The sequence below is a fragment of the Corapipo altera genome, unplaced genomic scaffold (assembly GCF_003945725.1).
Source record: "Corapipo altera isolate COAL_440 unplaced genomic scaffold, ASM394572v1 359, whole genome shotgun sequence".
NCBI lineage: Eukaryota > Metazoa > Chordata > Aves > Passeriformes > Pipridae > Corapipo > Corapipo altera.
Window position 1 is genome coordinate 2,479,028 of NW_020884948.1, and position 16,852 is coordinate 2,495,879.

The 16,852-nt window shown below is 42.1% G+C and overlaps 1 protein-coding gene across 3 annotated transcripts in view; it reads right to left on the reverse strand.

The window, feature by feature from the left end:
* The window catches only part of KCNG2 (potassium voltage-gated channel modifier subfamily G member 2), a 57,076-nt gene extending 48,612 nt beyond the window's left edge, over nucleotides 1-8,464 (reverse strand). Inside the window, exon 1 of one of the 3 annotated variants that reach the window (XM_027662866.1) lies at nucleotides 8,399-8,464. The gene's annotated coding sequence lies outside the window, so the exon portion shown is untranslated. Of the gene's footprint in view, nucleotides 1-5,561; nucleotides 5,664-7,981; nucleotides 8,063-8,398 lie in introns of those variants that run through there. The other 2 variants (XM_027662865.1, XM_027662869.1) reach the window with 2 other exon arrangements.
* Between the last annotated feature and the right edge of the window lie 8,388 nt (nucleotides 8,465-16,852).

Sequence of the window (16,852 nt, forward strand, 5' to 3'; positions counted from 1 at the left end):
CTGAGTGTAAGCCCCTTCCTCAATTTTTTTATTTTAAAATTAGAAAAGAAATAAAATCAGGAGTTTTACTCTTGCTTAGCCCAAGGGCAATATATTATTAATCCTTAACTCTGAGAGCTTTAACTCTAGACCACTGTACAAGCACAAAGAAATATAAGTAAAAACATCTAGGACAAGGTGTGCTCTCATTTACACAAAGGTAGGTCTGGAGAGGCTCCTCTAATTTACTGCAGCATAGCCAAGAAGAACAGAAGAACATTTCCCTGCCATGCAGCCAGGAATTGCTCCCATTGAAGAGCCCTTAACAGCAGCCTGCAGAACAAATTCAAGTTCTTCCACAGCCAGAGGAAGCCTTCACGGTGTGAAGCCTCATAAAACCACCAGGAGAGGCTGAAAGCAAAATAAGGCTTTTAGAGAAACACTAAATTTAATACTAAACCGAGAAATATTTTAGTGACACTTACATTGAAGAATATACATACAAAAGGGGATATCCATTTGCAATCTACAATCACCAAATGCTGGGACTCTCAAAAGTGTGGAGAATATGCTGCTTCTACTCCTGGTGGATAAAGAAAAGGCTGTGCATGCTGTGCATTTCAAAGCCTCACAGGACTCAACCTTTTGTTTCTAAATCAGTAGGTATAAAATACCTGCTTCAAGACTATTTAAACTTGTCATGAAAACACTTTTCAAAATTTCTCTTTTTTCTCTCTTGCATATGTAACCCTGATCAGCTTCCTTATTCCATATATATTTGCAAAGGTTTTTGCAGGTTTTAGAGTCATACTCAGAAAAGTCCTTCCTGAAACCTTTGATGACTTTGCAGACATTAAAAACTACAGCTCAAAGTCAAATCTGAATAAATGACCTTTAAAAACATGACAGATGAGAACACAGCAACAAAATTATTCTAGGTACAGAACTTGTAGCAAATCAACTTTATCTGAACTAGAACTGGTGCAATTAGAGTTGTTCCTGCCTTCCTGTAGGTTGAACAAGAAGCATTTGGATGATACTCTCAAGTATGTGGTGTGAATCTTGGGGATGGTCCTGTGCAGGGTTGTCTAAGGGTGGGTCCCTTCCAACTTAGCATATTCTGTGATTCTGTGGTTCTTTTAACAGTGGGAACATCCCTAAGGCACTGGTATGACTTTCCTTTAAACAATGAACACAATTTCAGTGATTGCAAGCTGGAAAGATACATAAAACTTGGCTGGAAACTAAGAGGTTGAATATATTAATTTGAGTACTGCCACAGGAACTGTTTCCCTAATTAAACATAACAGGGTCAAGATTTGACTGTATGCTTCTGTATATTGAAAGCCATCCTATAAATAATACCATTCAAAGTAAGCATACTCATACACATCAATAAAAACCACAGACAAGCCTCTTCTGACTTCGCTCATTAAGCCAGACAGGTAAGGCCAGTCTTTATTTTGAGAGTGGAGGTAGGTTCAGAACAATGTCAACATACATTATTGTAATCATCATGCATTATTGTACATCAACATGCATTATTGTAATCAATTTTAACAGCTTAACTGAACGACAAAGTCTTGCAGACTGAAAAGATGGCAAAAGGTCCAGTAATGGTAGCAAAATGGTACTAGCCTGTCTGCAGAGACACATAGCAAGTCTGCCATCAAAGTATAACTGCAAAATTCACAAGAGTCAGTCTAGATGGTCTACCATAATCTTCATTAACTAGAAGCACTTTATAGTGATCTCCAAAAGCAATAATTTCTGATGTCAGAAATAGAAACTAAATTTTCTGAGATATGCTTCATGTCCGCGGAAATACTTGCTTTTTCAAGTATTTCCTCCCTGACTTCTTAACATTATCACAGGCAGTTTGTGAGGAAAGAAATTCATTTGTGAGAACCAAGTAAAAATTTCATCCTGGCAGGTCAGGATAAAGTATAATTCCAACCCATACAGACTCTAGCCTTGGAATAATATTTGAAAAGCTCCAAAGAAGCTTGGATTTCACTCAGAGTTTTGTTGAATGAATTTATACTGTGATTGCAGGGTCTCCATAGAGGCTCTGTCTTCCTGGCTTTACCAGATGAAAAAATTACACTGATAATCTGAAAGAAAACAACTGTTTCTTCTGCTGTCCATCACAATCTGTTCAGCATGGAGTACCTAGGATTCTTACACTTCACTCTGAGAAGTTCAAATACCCCTCATCTTCCCTCAAGCTCAGTCTATCCTTTATCTGACTATTTTGACTGTTCAATGATTTACAGTGTTGACATTGCACTTTCTCTAGAAGTTGTTTCCATCTCATTTCTAAAGCAAGATGTTCCTATTTTTAAAAATATATTAAAAATACCCCAATAACAAAAAACAACCCAGAGCTTTTTCCTATACACTGAAAAAAATCTGTCCATCATCATGGTAACCACCTTCAGACAGTGGGACAGGTTCCTGTCTGATGTTGCTTTACATCACTCATGCAAACAACATGACCTCGACTCATTAGTGCAAATCACATATAATTTCCTTCATTAATCTGTATCACTTGTGTGGTTAAACCATCACATTCCCACTGTTGTTGATTCTGAATATGGTGTTCTTATACTATTGCTCATGCAATTCAGTGTTGCTTCAGCTGTAAACACATATGCAGTTTATCTGTGAATGAACTCCTTCCGCCTCAGGCCAGTAACAGCCCAGTAATGCCAAACAAGTCTCAGAAACATGCTAGACTTGAAGTTTGGCCTAATTTTTAAGGGTGAAAGGCTTGGCACAAGAAAATTATTCTCACAGCTGTGCCAAACTCCTAGAGGATTGTTTATCCTAAATCTGACTGGTTTACTTCTCCACCTTTTTTCCTTAATCTGACCAGTTTCTCCTTAAACTTCTTAAGATCACAGATGTCTTGTAATTCAGGCAGTGGGGCAAATATGCATAAAATGATGACGTGAGGAATCTGCTTCACAGCTAACACACTATGTCTGCTTTGCAGTACATCTGAGAAACCTCATTTTTAGTCCATCCCAATAATCCGTCTGACTAAAAACACTTTTAAAAAAAATTACAGGGTGGCAAGAGATATACACATGTTCAGCAACTAAACATGCTTATAAATCCTCTCTAGAGGCCCATGATTGAACCCCAAGTGTACCAAGCAAAGCCAGCATAGTGGGGGAGTTGGTAGTGTTAACAGTTAGACTTCATGATTTTAAGGGTCTTTTCCAACTTAAATGATTTTATGATTCTATTATGTGTAAGGATCCTTTTTCTCCCTGAGGAATAGTGGAGTTCAGACCGCAAAGGGTATCACCAGTACGGTCCCAGCTATTCCCATGGAGTTCCCATTCACTGAAGGGTGAGCAGTGGGCATCCTGGCACAACTCTGCACACAGACAAAGATGGATCTCACCCATTATTCCCTGACCAGTCAATTTATTCTGCTCATAGAACCATTTAGAGAAGGCTGAGATAAACGGTTCTGAGTCAATTGCCAAAAACCCCTACACCATTAGTATTTACAAAGTGCTTCTCCTGGGTACCCTCTCAATCTACATACTATTTGTTTCTTCAAGAAACACAAAGCTCTGAAAAAGAAAGTGAGAATAATCTCCATAAATACCAGCATGTGTAATTCTTCTTCACCTTTTGAAACAACACTGAAAGGATACATTTTTAATGCTTTATTTTTATTTTATCTCTATTGCTTTAATATTCCTAGAAACTTGGGTACAAATTTCTCCCTTTAAATGCTCATGTTTTTTCCCATTTGACAAATATTGATTTACTTCCTGCAACCTGTGCAGAGTTCTAATTTAACACACTTCAGTTTTGATCCCTTGTTTTCAACGAACTTCACAAATTCTACTGAGAAGTCAGAAAGACACTGGTTAACCAAGTAGCACAGAGCATGGAGAACCATTATTTGTGCAGATATCCTGTAAACAAAGTGATTTTACATTTATTTTGACCAATAGCTGGCATCACAGGTAACAGTCTTAATTATCCTTATTTTTAAAGTAGTTATTTAGAATACTGAAAGACAACAAAAAAGTAATCATTTGGGACCTTTTCTACTCAGGAGTAGGAACTCATTAGAACTGCTTGATTCAATTACAGTAATTGAAACTCCTCCTTTATTTTTCTGTCATTTGGAAAAAAATACCACAAACCTCTGACTTGCTTTAAAGCTTTAGATTTTATCCCCAAATGGTTGTGAAACAGCAAATTTGTTCGTATAACTTGAATGATTATCAGAGATGCCAGTTCACGTTAAGAAGCTGGGAGGCTGTATACTCCTCATCATTGTTCCAGGGTGAAAAAATAAAGATTTTGAATATTTAATAAAAATTCTCCAGAAACTGCTCTTCAGTGGAATGCATGCACCCAAGGATAGTGAAAGCACTGAAAGTTTGAAGATGTAAAGCACTCATCTTAAAGCACATCAACATTTAGTAAACCATGATGATTTTTGAGTTGGCAAGGGCAAAAGGACAATATCAAGAAAGCAGAGTGACTCTGGCCCCTCTCTCATCCTAAATAACATAGGGAGTGTCTGCCCATTCTCCTGGGAAGTCAGGGAAAAGCCACTTGTCCTTCATCAGCCAATATGACCAGCACCACAACCTTTACAAATGTTATTTTTTCCATTCTGCTCACCGTTTAACCACACTGCACAGAATCTTAATCTGCTTTGGCATCTTAGCCCATTGCAAAAGAAAAAAAGTGAGGAGCAAGGAAAAGGTCTTCCACAGGCACATCACTGCACAAGAGGAACAGAAGCAACAGAGTCTGACTTTCCATAGGACTAAACTGCCTCTTGAAATTGGACGTAGCTGCGTGGTGCAGAAGCATATACCAGGAAAGCAGTACCAAGTAACTCACCAGGTTTAATTAACAGGTATTTAAAAATGCTTGACTCAAACAAAGCAGTAAGGTGGATCGACCATAAAGAGCGTCATAGCCAATTTGATGAAGATATTAATCTGAATAGGGAAATACGCAATAACAGATAACGCAAAACTAGTGTCTTAACTGAGTAGCTAAATTACTCAATGCAATTCAAGGCCCACAGAGTATTTAAAGAGGTACCTCACCAGAGCTGACAGGGCTTCTTCATTTTTTTAGTAGAGCTGCAAAACATTTGAAAAGGAACAATCTCAACCCTTATCATCTACATGCATCTGCAAGTTTTTTGAACCCCCTGCTGAGACCCATATCTGCTGAGACCCATCTGTATCACAAATTTAACACTCTGGTCCTTGACTGCCTTTGTCATTTTCAAAATAGGAGAAAGGTTCCTCAATCACTTAGATCTTTAGAAAATCAGGTAGCCAGTTAGCTGTTCCTTCTCTTAATACCATTCAAATCAAACATTTATTTTTATCATCCACTCAGTCTTAAAATGCTGCCTCTTTTTCCGCCTTGCAAACAATCTGAGGACCCAGGGATCACATCCAGCTCAGTTTTTCCCCCCCGATTGCTCAAAACAAGAAATCAAATAGCTGTGTACATGCAAGTTCACATACTAAAAGCTATGCTGAGCTTTTAGAAGACAGTACTATGAAATAATTCCCCACCTCAGTACTCATCCTGTACCAAGAGTACCAGTGTGTGATATTAGCACAGTTTAGCTATAGCATCGTCAGTTCCTGTTGGCTTTTCTGGCTCTAGCCTCTCCAATTAGACAAGTCTTCTGCTAGAGAAGCCCAAGGGTTTCCACAGTGTCTAAAAATCCATCCAACACTAGCTTGATTACTGATCCTGTCTGATTGCAGACAGTTATGGGTTCAGTGCAAGACACAATCTAATCACTTTGGAGTAATTTCTTAGACTGTCCTGAAATCAGCATCAGGCATTTAAAAGGATTTCTCCCAGAATCAAACACAATGACAAAGGAAAGGGAAATATGAGAAGCATCCGAAGATGATCACAATCCTGCCTAAGTATCCTGTTCAGCAAAGAAATGAAATTCTAATGAAACCCTTCTCTCTTCTGTTTTATCAACACAGAGCTGCTAAAGGGAAAATAAAGAAATGAACTCATACATTTTAGGGCTTCAAAAACCAAAGCCAGGTAAACAAAGCAGGGCTATATTAATGGAGACACTGACAACAGATATAGGCACCACGAGAGTTAGGGCTGTATCACATTTAAAAGCTGAGCTGAAACTTTTCCTCATCTGCTGTTCTGAAGCCATTCTGTAATTAAGCCCAAAGAGATGACAGACATTTATTGACAGTTAATGCAGTGCTCCTGAGATGTATTATTAGGCACAAGCCCAGAGGCACAAGGCCCAGTGCTGTTAATCTTCTAGTGAGTGCCGTAGTGTCTCAGATATGAACTGCCTGAAAATATCTGGTGATACTGCTAATGTGTTTTAAAAGGCAGAAGTCTTGAGTTTTCACAGAAACGGATACACTGATTAACCCACCAAAATAAAAGTGTAATGGAAAAAGCCCTACAACAATTCACCCAGTTTTTAACCCCATTTCCCCACATAAGGAGAGATGAAAAAAACACCCCTGAAACTACCCTCCTTCACGCTTTACTTCGGCAGTGTCAAATCAGATCTTTCTTGCTTGGCTAAAAACCTTTCCAAAACAAGTGGTAATGTCTATCAGCTTTTACCCAGGAGAAAGGAATTGCTGAATATTCAATCATAGGTTTCCTTCCAACTGCTCTGCTTGTTTGTTTTAGGGAAGCCTTAAGAAGAGCAAATAAAAGAGGTTTGAAATCCTCTGAGCAAAGCTGACTTCTCTCTCTGAAGGTCACCTTCAAGTCATTTCAGAACCCTGGAAATAGCCAGGGGGGGATAAGCAGACTCAAAAGACACCTTTTCTTCTGAAGTAACCTTGGTGACTCAGGCTGAACTAAAAACATGCCCTCAGGTGGAGGTTTGGTACTTTTCACGGACCCAGCCAATTTTCCCCTGGGAATAAAGGTGCGGTAATAAGTTTTTCTTGCAAAAGTAACTCCAGCACAAGCACTTCAAAGAAAGGAGATGTCTCTCCCGAAAGACTCCATTAGAAGTGATCAGGGTCGCCAAAGGTCTTACAGACAAATATCTTCTTCCTTGGGACAAACCTCAAGCCCTGTTTTCAGGATCAGTGCCGAAGCTGGAATACTAAAACCATACAGTGTAGATCTGAATCAAGACAGTCCCTTCACATTCCTTCACAATTTATGGTCTGATCACACTAATAATATGCACTCAAATTGATAGTAATGCATTTAGCAAACACTTAACTATGACTGCTATGTTTATTCAGAGCAAATTTTGCTTAGCATTTGAACTGAAATTCATAATCATGCTAGCTAAACATATTTTTTAGTAGATGTTGCCACCTGACCAGAGACTTAATTTTGTGTAAACCTTGAGAAAGACTCGGCAAGTCAGTGGGAGCTCTGCCTGAGCAAAAACTACAGGATTTGGGGCTCCCGTGCAGTTCCATGCCCGGGCACACCACCGTCACTCCAGTGACAGCTCCGCACACCTTGCTTCTGTAACAAAACGGAATCGACACCCCAAAACCCGAAGAAAGCAAGCGCAGAAACAAACGCTCCCGGGCAGCCCGGGCAGGGGCAGAGGTCGCGCCCCCACTACAGCTCCCGGCGACCCCCGCCCCCAGCGCAGCCCCGTTACCTTCGCCGCCGCCCACGGGGTGCAGTGCCCGGGCAGGGCCGGCCGGCGCTCGGCACCGCTTGCAGCCCAGGCGTGACACCAGCGCTGATTCCAGGGCTGACACCCGGGACTGACACCCGGGCTGACTCCAGCTCGCCCGGGACCGGGGCAGGCGGGGGTCCGGCGGGAGGGAAGGGGCGGGGCGGCCGCGCTTCGTCTCGGCTCTGGCAGCGCCCTCGCCCCACGCACGACCTGGAGCACGGAGCGGACCCGGCAACTTGGCGGGCGGTGCCGCCGGCCAGCGGCGAAGTTGCCGCCACCCAGCACCAGTCCCTCGCCCACCGGGTGGCCTCGCCCGCCCGCAGCCCCTCTCACCTCAGGCACTGCCTCCTCCCCGCCGGGTCCGGGGACGCTGCCGGCTGCTCCCCGCTCCATCCCCGCTCCCAGCTCCCCAGGCGCGGCCCCTCTCTCCGCCGCCGCAGCCCCAGCGCCGGCCGCGGAGCGCCGCCTGCCGCCGGGGGCACGGCCCCCTCCCTCCCGCGCCCCGCCAGCCCCGGGCCGGGGGAGCGCCGGGGGCAGCCTGGCCTCAGCCCGCCGCGCGGGGCACCGCCCTCGCCGGGCAGCGGCGTTAATATGGTCATTGATGTACTTCACCAGCACCCCCTCCCTCCCCTCCTCGGGGCAACGCGGACCCCGCCGCCCGGGCAGCGGGCGCGAGTTGCCCCGAAACTCAGGGCGAGCCCGAACGCGACGCGCTTTCAGGAGGCGAACGCGCTCTCCCGGGCGCCGGACCTGTGCTGGCCGTGCCGCGGGCCCCGTGTGTGTCCCCGCGGGTGGGCTCTGTGCCCCCGGCAGGTGAGTGCTGCCAGCGAGCCCGCGGTGCGTGAGAGGCGCTTCCCGAGGTGGGGAGAGCCGATTCCCCGACTTTCTGTCCAATTCCGGCGCAGCCGCTGCCCGTCGGGGAGGCGGGGGCGGGAGCGGTGCCGGCAGCCCGCGCCGCGCAGGGTTGGTGCCCAGGGAAGAGCAGGATTTGGCACCGGCCCTGTCCCGAGCGCCGATGGAGTCCGCGTGTGCCGGAGCCTGCCAGGACCCCTCGGTGGGCAAAGTGGGGAGCGACGTTCACAGACGTTTGGGCACAGACATTTCCCTGCTTCACGTGTTCGACCTGCGGGCAGGCGCCTGCGGAAATGTTAAGCCTTTGGATGCTGGTGTGTGTGCGGGTTCTGCCCGCCTGTACTCCGCTTGTACACCGCCGCAGGATGCCGCTCCACCAGGCAAACAGAAAAACATACCACACTTGTAACTTTTACTCTTTCAGTAAGGAGGATGCTCTCCCCCGTCCTCCCTGCACGCATCAGTACCAAGTTATAACCTATTTGTAAGGACTGAATTACATTTCCTGAGGTGCCTCCTTAATCTCCTGCCAGTTTCTGCCTCTGTATCTAGTACCTGCCTCCGGATTTTTGTCAGTTTTTACACGTTTTATTTTATTTAGTGTGTATTCTGGCGTTCATTCATTAATTTATTTTTTTTTTTAACATTTCCTTTCCTCCCCCTTTGGGAAAATTCTGGCTAGTTCTGGCATCTATCAGGATTTTTGCCTCTTAATACCAAAGCAAAGATTATGTGTGTATTAATTAGTTTCTTTTCTCAGTTAGTGAGTCGGCTACAAGAATTTGCCAGGTCAAACTTGATAAAAACTTGCAGTCCCAGGCAGCCCCTTGTCTCTGCAAGGAGCCAGTTCTCAGAGAAAGCAGGACGTAGTTGTGTTGACTATCTACAGATAGTATCTGCTATTAAGGAGGTTCTCTTAGTACAAATATATGCATTTCAGGGGTTTTACTGATTATAGCTTACATTCACTACAAAATCTATCAAGTTTCAAGGGAACAATTCATTGCTCCTGAGCTATTTGGTTTTCAAGTTAGCAGTGAAGAAGTAATTGCCAATTTAAATATATTGCCTTCTAATTTAATTTCATATTTTGTTGTTCTTGCATTATGAAAAGACAAAAAAACAGGATCACCCATTCAAACTTGCTCATGTCCTTCTAAACTCCATCTTGGCTCTGCTTCTTGCATACTCTCTGTGAATCAATCCTCTCTGCTCTCCCACTAAAATCTGGGAGTCAGACAGGCATCACAATATCTGACCTTGTTTGTATCAATATTAAAAACTATTTGAAACAACTTGCCTTTCTCATACGGCAACATTTTTTTATTTTAATTTGTTTGTTGCTTGATAGCACACATAGGCTGTAACATATTTTCACTGGTATGAGATTTTCATACATTTACTTTTCAGCGCCAGTTCTATTTATCCATTTAGCTTCACCTCTGTAATGCTTGTATTTCCTCAAAATAGTCTTTGATAAAATATACTGATATATTTATGTATATTTTTAGTTCCTCCCCCCCCCCAGTTCCTAATAAGTAATTTGACATTAGGAACCCACTTCTGTTCACAAACTGATGTGGTATTATTATCTTCAGTAGTTACCTTTCAGTTTGCACTGGAGGTTAGTTGTACATCCCCAGAAGTGAATAGTGAGCATGACTGCACAGGTGTAATTCCAAAGTGTTAAACAGTATTCCCCCTGCCCCTGGTTCCACTGAGTTGCAAATTCTTTACTACATGCAATAATTCTGAGTCTAGTTAAGAGTAATATTGAAGATCAATAGCAGAATGTCATTTATGGGGTCCGTGCCACTTACCATTAAAAATAATACAATTCCAGTTTTCTAAACAGATGGAGAAAAGGTTTCATGGACCAGTTAACTGGTTTGGACAGGATCAAAATGGTACAGTCTTGGCAGAACTGATGTTGAAAGCTGGGTCTCTGAGTCCAGCTTTCTTGACACAGTGCTGTTGCTTTTGTGCTGCTTTGTGCTCCTGTTCCTTGAAGGCCATCTCATGTGTGCCATTCCCTGCCTCATGCAGCACACACAGCTGCAGCAGATGAAGCTACAGGCACCTCTCCAATTACTTCTGAAGACTCTAGCAGCAGAACTGGGCTACAAAAGGTAAATTGGCAGCTTTGTTTCATGCCCATGCCTGTAGAAGAGTGCAATGGCCACCATTCTTTCTTACTCTTGTTCTTGGGCTTGCCTGGACTAAATGCAATTGAGTTTGGTTTACAATCAAGCCTTCCTACTGCAATTAAAAATACATTGATATGGTTTTCTGCCAGGAGCTCGCTTTATATGGAGTGTGGGTGCAGCCTCGTCAGTCTTCCAGTTAAAAAATTTCATTTTCTAGTTGGACCTGGTCCTGCTCCAAACGAAGTCACCGTCTCAAGTCCCAGCTATTTAAAAGGAGTACAATTAAATGTTTTGCAGGTGTGTTTACCCATTTCTTTCTGATCCATCCCACTGGTGTTGCAATTGCTTCTGCTCTGCAGATGGCAGCTTCAGTGGCGCTGACATGACAAACACAGAAGACATGGCACAGCTCAGTTTAACTTGTTCAATTAGTTTAAAATTTCTTAAATGTGTTTAGATGTTTTTAAAAACTGCAGCATAATAGCATAATACCACTCACATTGCTCACCAAGAGCTACTTTCATAAAGCAAAAGAAGCAGCTTTAAGTGCAATACTTGTAGGGTTTTTTAAAATCTGAAATCTGAGAAAAGCTGGAATATTGTCCCAGAGCTGTGAAGAGGGAAAGGATACCTTTTCCTTTACATGCAAAATAGAATAACTTGCCTTTTTTTTTTCATTTGTTTGAATTATTTTAGCATCTCAGTTGTTATCACTGCCATGATGATTTTGGTGTCAGAACTCTTTTTGGATAAGTAGTATTAGGGATAAGAGTTTATGCATGTATTAGTACATGTGTTTTACGGATGGAGAAACTGAGCCATCATGGTTAAATTAGTTCACCAATGACCAAAGAAACAGGTCATTACTGCTGGAGGCAGTAAGAACCTGTACTAAAGCTGTAATTTTACAGTTTCACCCTGGTGTCCCAGTCAGCCAAGCTGTTTTAGTTGCAAACTGGTATAAAAAATTGTCTCTGTCTGCCTGGAGGGACTAAGTGGAGAATTGGAAGCCTTTGCAGAAGATATGCCTAGAAACACTGGCATCAGGCAGGAGGCAAGCTTTATGTGTTACTCCTATTTAAAAAGTTAGAGAAAGGTGATAGTGACCACGAACTTTGGGCACCTGGGGTGTGCGTTGTAGAAACTCGCTCCTTGGATACAGTGGCAGGGACAAAAGGAAGCTCCTGGAAGCCTAACTCCCACTCTTCAGCTCTCGCAGCAGACAGAAATTCCTGAGATGGTTAAGTGAATGTGTCTGTGAAGACTCTGTTGAACGCTATTATTGTAATATTTTTGATCGATTGTCACAAAGTACTGCTGAGTGTGCTTTTGAAGGGAGAGGGAGGCAGATAGCAAAATTTTGGTACCTGTCATGGAGATAATTATTTTTCTAGCTGAAGGGAGGGAAAAGGATGGGGGGGAAACAAGAAAGGGAAATGAACCATCGCTTGCTTCAGGTAAAAGTGATTTTTCAAGCAGGAAAATAATTAAGCTGAACTTCTATTTACATGACTGCAACCAATTCCGTTCAGGGCAGCTGATGCAAAAAAATTTCTCAGAGCTAAGAAATTATATTGCAGATATCAATGCGGTAGGGAAGGATAACATAATTGTAACAAATGACAGAAGTTCACAAAAGACAGTAGTTTTCCCCTCAAGTTCCTTATGAGTAAAGTGGCCATGTGCATGTGCAAAATATCAATGATCTATTGTAACAGTGTCAATGTGTATATATTACATAAATATAATATTTTCTGTGTATGTCTTTTTGTATAAGAAAGAGAATTTAGAATTCGCTGCAAACTATATATAGAAATTATAAAGCCTGTTGCAAGCAGGATGTATATTTATATTAAAGCAAATTTTTCAAATTATTTCAGGGGAAATTACTCAAGTTGAAAAATCACAAGAGTTAAATAAAAAAAGAAAGGAGATGAAGAAAGTCACTGAAGACATCACAGAGCTACTGTGGTGATGGCTTATGAACACTCCATATCCTTTTTGTGTGGAAATAATATTGCTATGAGTTACAGTTCTGATGCTTCCTCTTTTATTAGACATCAGGTTATATTTTTGCATCTTTGCTGAAGGTCACAACAATGAATTTGTGTCTCTATAATCTCTTGCATCCAGTTGAAGAGCACAGTGGTAACATACAGCATACAAGTCACTTTCCAATTAAAGCTAAACTCAATTTTAAGATAGTATATGCAAAGCTACCCTGAAACAGAAACCTCACTAAGCTTGTTATGTACAAAAGTGTTTATTTTCTTCTTGGTCTGTTTATTGCCAGAGACATAGGGTTTGTGGATGGGAGACTAACTCTGCCAAGCAAGAAACTCCTAGCTACTTGGCTCTGTGATTTGAAATGAGACCCAGATGTACATATTAACACTTATTAAAACAGGAACCTTATGGCAACAATGTGTATAGCTAGATTTCAGTTACTATTTCCAGAGCAGATGCAAACCTATGCTGTAAACTGTCCCTGTGTATAGATCTGTCCAAGCTGCCAAACCCAGGTGGCTGGCAGTGATGCAGGCCATACCACGTGTTCAGAAATTTCTTGTCTACAATGGGTTTGGAGTTAAAAATCAACATATGTCCGCCTCCATGTTGGTGTAACAAATCCCAGAAGCCATACTCAGGCTGAAAAGACATTTTTCTAGTGTGTAGACGTTTTTGCCCACTCAAAACACCAAGGCAGAAAACATTCTATAAATGGGAAGAAATACAGAGCATAAACTGCAACCAATTGGGAAATGAGGTTTTGTCTCTCAAATCGACCATAAGCACACAAGGCTCTGAGATGAAACCATACTTACTGAATAAAGACATGGTCAGGCAGCCAAACAAGTAGAAAACAAATGCAATAGTGTTAAGCTTGATCCTGCCCTGCCATGGGCAAAATTGCTTCTTAAATACAATTCATTGTGTAAATTCAACATCTCACCTCAAAGTATTATATTTGCTGCATTACAGGCTTTGTGATCTGAAGGGTTCTCCTAAGCCATTTGGCTGAAGATCAAGGACTATGAGAGAAGAATAATATCAGAATGATCTCTGTAGGGTTTATCTGCTCTTTGGTTCTCGGAAAAAAATTAAGCCAAATTCACTAGTTTCAGATTCTTGAAATGAATCATTAAGCCAAGATAAACTCTTGTACTGGCTCTCTTATTCAGAACTATGGCTTTCACAATAAACTGCAGTTTATTTGGGGAAAAAAAAAAAAAGAAGTACATCCCCTTTAATTCTGACTGTCAATACATAGAATTTTAAAATAGTTTAAAAAAATCATTCTGAAAGTTAATTCAGATTAATGTTTAATCATCCAGCATTCCTGTTGTCTGGATGCTTATGAGCATGGAAATCTTAATGTACTATAAAGCAGCATTTAAATTTTTCTTGAAGGAGAATATGTCTTTTTCAGGGAAGAGTGAATTATCACTAGGAGTGGTATACAGGAAGAGTTGGTGTACAGTAAGTTTGCAGTGCCACTCACTAACTGCACAGTAACTTCCTCTATAGACATGCATCTAGGTAGATAAAATTTATGTATTACTCATCTTGCTTTGCACATATTGCAACACTTTGGGTACAAAACGGATCAGAGCACAAACAGTGAATGATCACCATGTCAATGTTAGGAGCAAAATGGTGCTGAGGTTCCAACATCTGTGTGTTTCAGGAGTTTTTCCTTCAGAGTAGCTGCGGTGTGTTCCCAGGCTCTCAAAGCCCGTCAGTGGCTGAAGCATATCTTTCAGTTTAGCTCCTGCAGAAAGACCCTGGGTCGGGCAGCGTGAAGCAAGGCACAGTAAATGGGGAGAATCAAGAAACTATTTTCAAAAGCACAGTCCTAATCTGAACTTCAACACTAGCACAGATATACCGAAATAGAGCATGGCTTCACAGAAGGGCTAGTCTGATGCTAACTTATCAGGGGTATGCTGGAGTCAGGAGTGACCAGTGTCCTGGAGACCTGCTAGAGGATGGCTGGGGGACTCCCTGAGTTAGCAGAGAGGTTGGTATTTTTTATTTTATGGAAAAAAGGATGCAGAAAAGCACTCATCATATTGATGCCTATGGCACCATTCAGTCTGTCACAGCACTTGATGCAGAAGTAAATATGTAGCAAAGACCACACTATAAAGACTGCATTGAAAACTGGTCCTGAAGCTTTTCTTGCCTCAATCTGTTTGCCACGAGAAACAATAAATTAAATAGCATCAGAAATGCCAGATTCCTATATGTAATGAGCATGCAGCCCACAGGATTCACTAAGCAAGAGGTCAGTGGGCTTAATGAATTTGACTAGTTCTTTTTAAAGACTATATTATTAATAACATTTCCTGCTTCTTAGTGCAAGCTGAAGTTACTGCAGAGCTTTGAAAGAAATTTCAGGGGTCAGGAAAGGATGTGCTATTTTTGATTTCAGTGCTGTATTTGTTATCTCTGTACAGTGCTGTGAGCATCATCTTCTGGCCTTGAATCCACTTACCACCCAACAGACAGGAATCAGGTAAAAGATTTGCTCATGTTGCTATTAGTGTCATGTTGCTGGCATGTGTGGCATCTTTTTCATAAGAAAACAACAGACCTACTGCTCCAGCAGCTTGCAACACAGAGTAGAGAATACTGTGAGGCTTGCCAATGTACTTTTGCTCTTTACAAAGCAATTAAGCTTGAGAGAAAAACAGATGGCCACAGGTGGGTCTCAGGCAGCTGTACACAAACCTCAAATATCCACCTAAGGCACAGTCACCTTTTGGGATTCAGGCAGCTGTTTATAAATTGTTCATGTGGATACTCACCTATTCCTGCCTACGACAATAGCACATGAAAGAGGTGGGAACGGCTGATGGGAAAGGGAGGTTAGGGCAGCAATATGTACAGTGTCATCTGTGAACTCTGTCAGATATGGATTTTTTAAAACAGGGAGAGATAGAATTTGCAGATGACGGTGTGGATGCTGACATCCAGAAGAGGGTGGTTTTGAGGAGATGGGGGAATGTGGTTACTCCATTAATTCCATCATGGCTCACGTTAGCAGTGTGTCTTTAAAAACAAAATAGGATGCTGCTAGGACTTGTAAAGGAAGGTCTGGTGTATGTTACATGAGTTGTTAAGTTGAATGATTTTTAATTTTTTTTTTTTTTTCAAATGCCAGTGGCTGAACTATAGCACAAAGCTGAACAAAGCCACTGCAGTGAAGAACATGTGTAATTTCGGCCATGGGACCTGCAGAATTATTTAAGCAGATTTGTGTGATAACTTGAGCTTTTCTCACAGTGTTTAGTCTTGATAAGAGCAAGACTGATGTCCTATCTACGCTGTTTATTACGTTTACTGCTTGATAGCAATGGAGCTGCTGAAAACAAGCAAACGAAAATTGTCAGGGAAGTCAAGTGATTGAATTACCATGTAATGAATGTCCAGAGTCACCAGGGGCATTTTTAGCAAAAAAAAAAATCAACAAAAAAAGAAAGATTTTCAGAATTTGCAAAACTGAGGTGATCCCTCAAAAGCACTGGGGGGAGCTGTGTCAGTGGGAGGTGTCACAAAAGAGCTGTTTGCTTTCAGCTCCTTCTCCTTTGTTGTGATGAAGGAACTTTCTCACTTCCACAGTGGTGGAACTGTCTCAGAGCAGAAGGACAGACAAGCAAGGAGAAGGAGGGTGGCAGTTTGTCAAGGAGCAGCAGCCACTTGGGGTGCCTTCAGCTCATTTTTTGAAGTGCAGCCAGTTTCAGAGGAAAGTAGCTCAGGAAAAAGCAGGTGCTAAGCTGCTTGGGAGTTGGCAGGCTGCCCCTCCTCGACCAGTAATTAACCTGATCTAGGAGATGAGGCCACTTCTTGGTAAAATGCTTTCTGTCTTATAATGGTCATGATGGAGATGAAACTGCTTGGGAGGGCAAAATTGACTCACTTATCTGTGTTATAACCTGACCAACAGCATTCACACCAGCCTGATCAAACTGTGCTTTGTGCTGGGGCTTTCATGAGCTGAATCACTGCAGGCAGAAAATTCCACTCATTTTCCACTGCCCTCTTTCAGATTCTTTGGACATGCAGTTTTATCAATTTAAATGGAACTCAGCTGTTTTTCACACTGTTTTTTAAGTATTTTTTTAATGGAGAAATGGCAGCTCATTTGGAGCCCAAAAGCATGCCTGAAACATTCAAACGAGTTCCAGCTGAGACAGCTCTG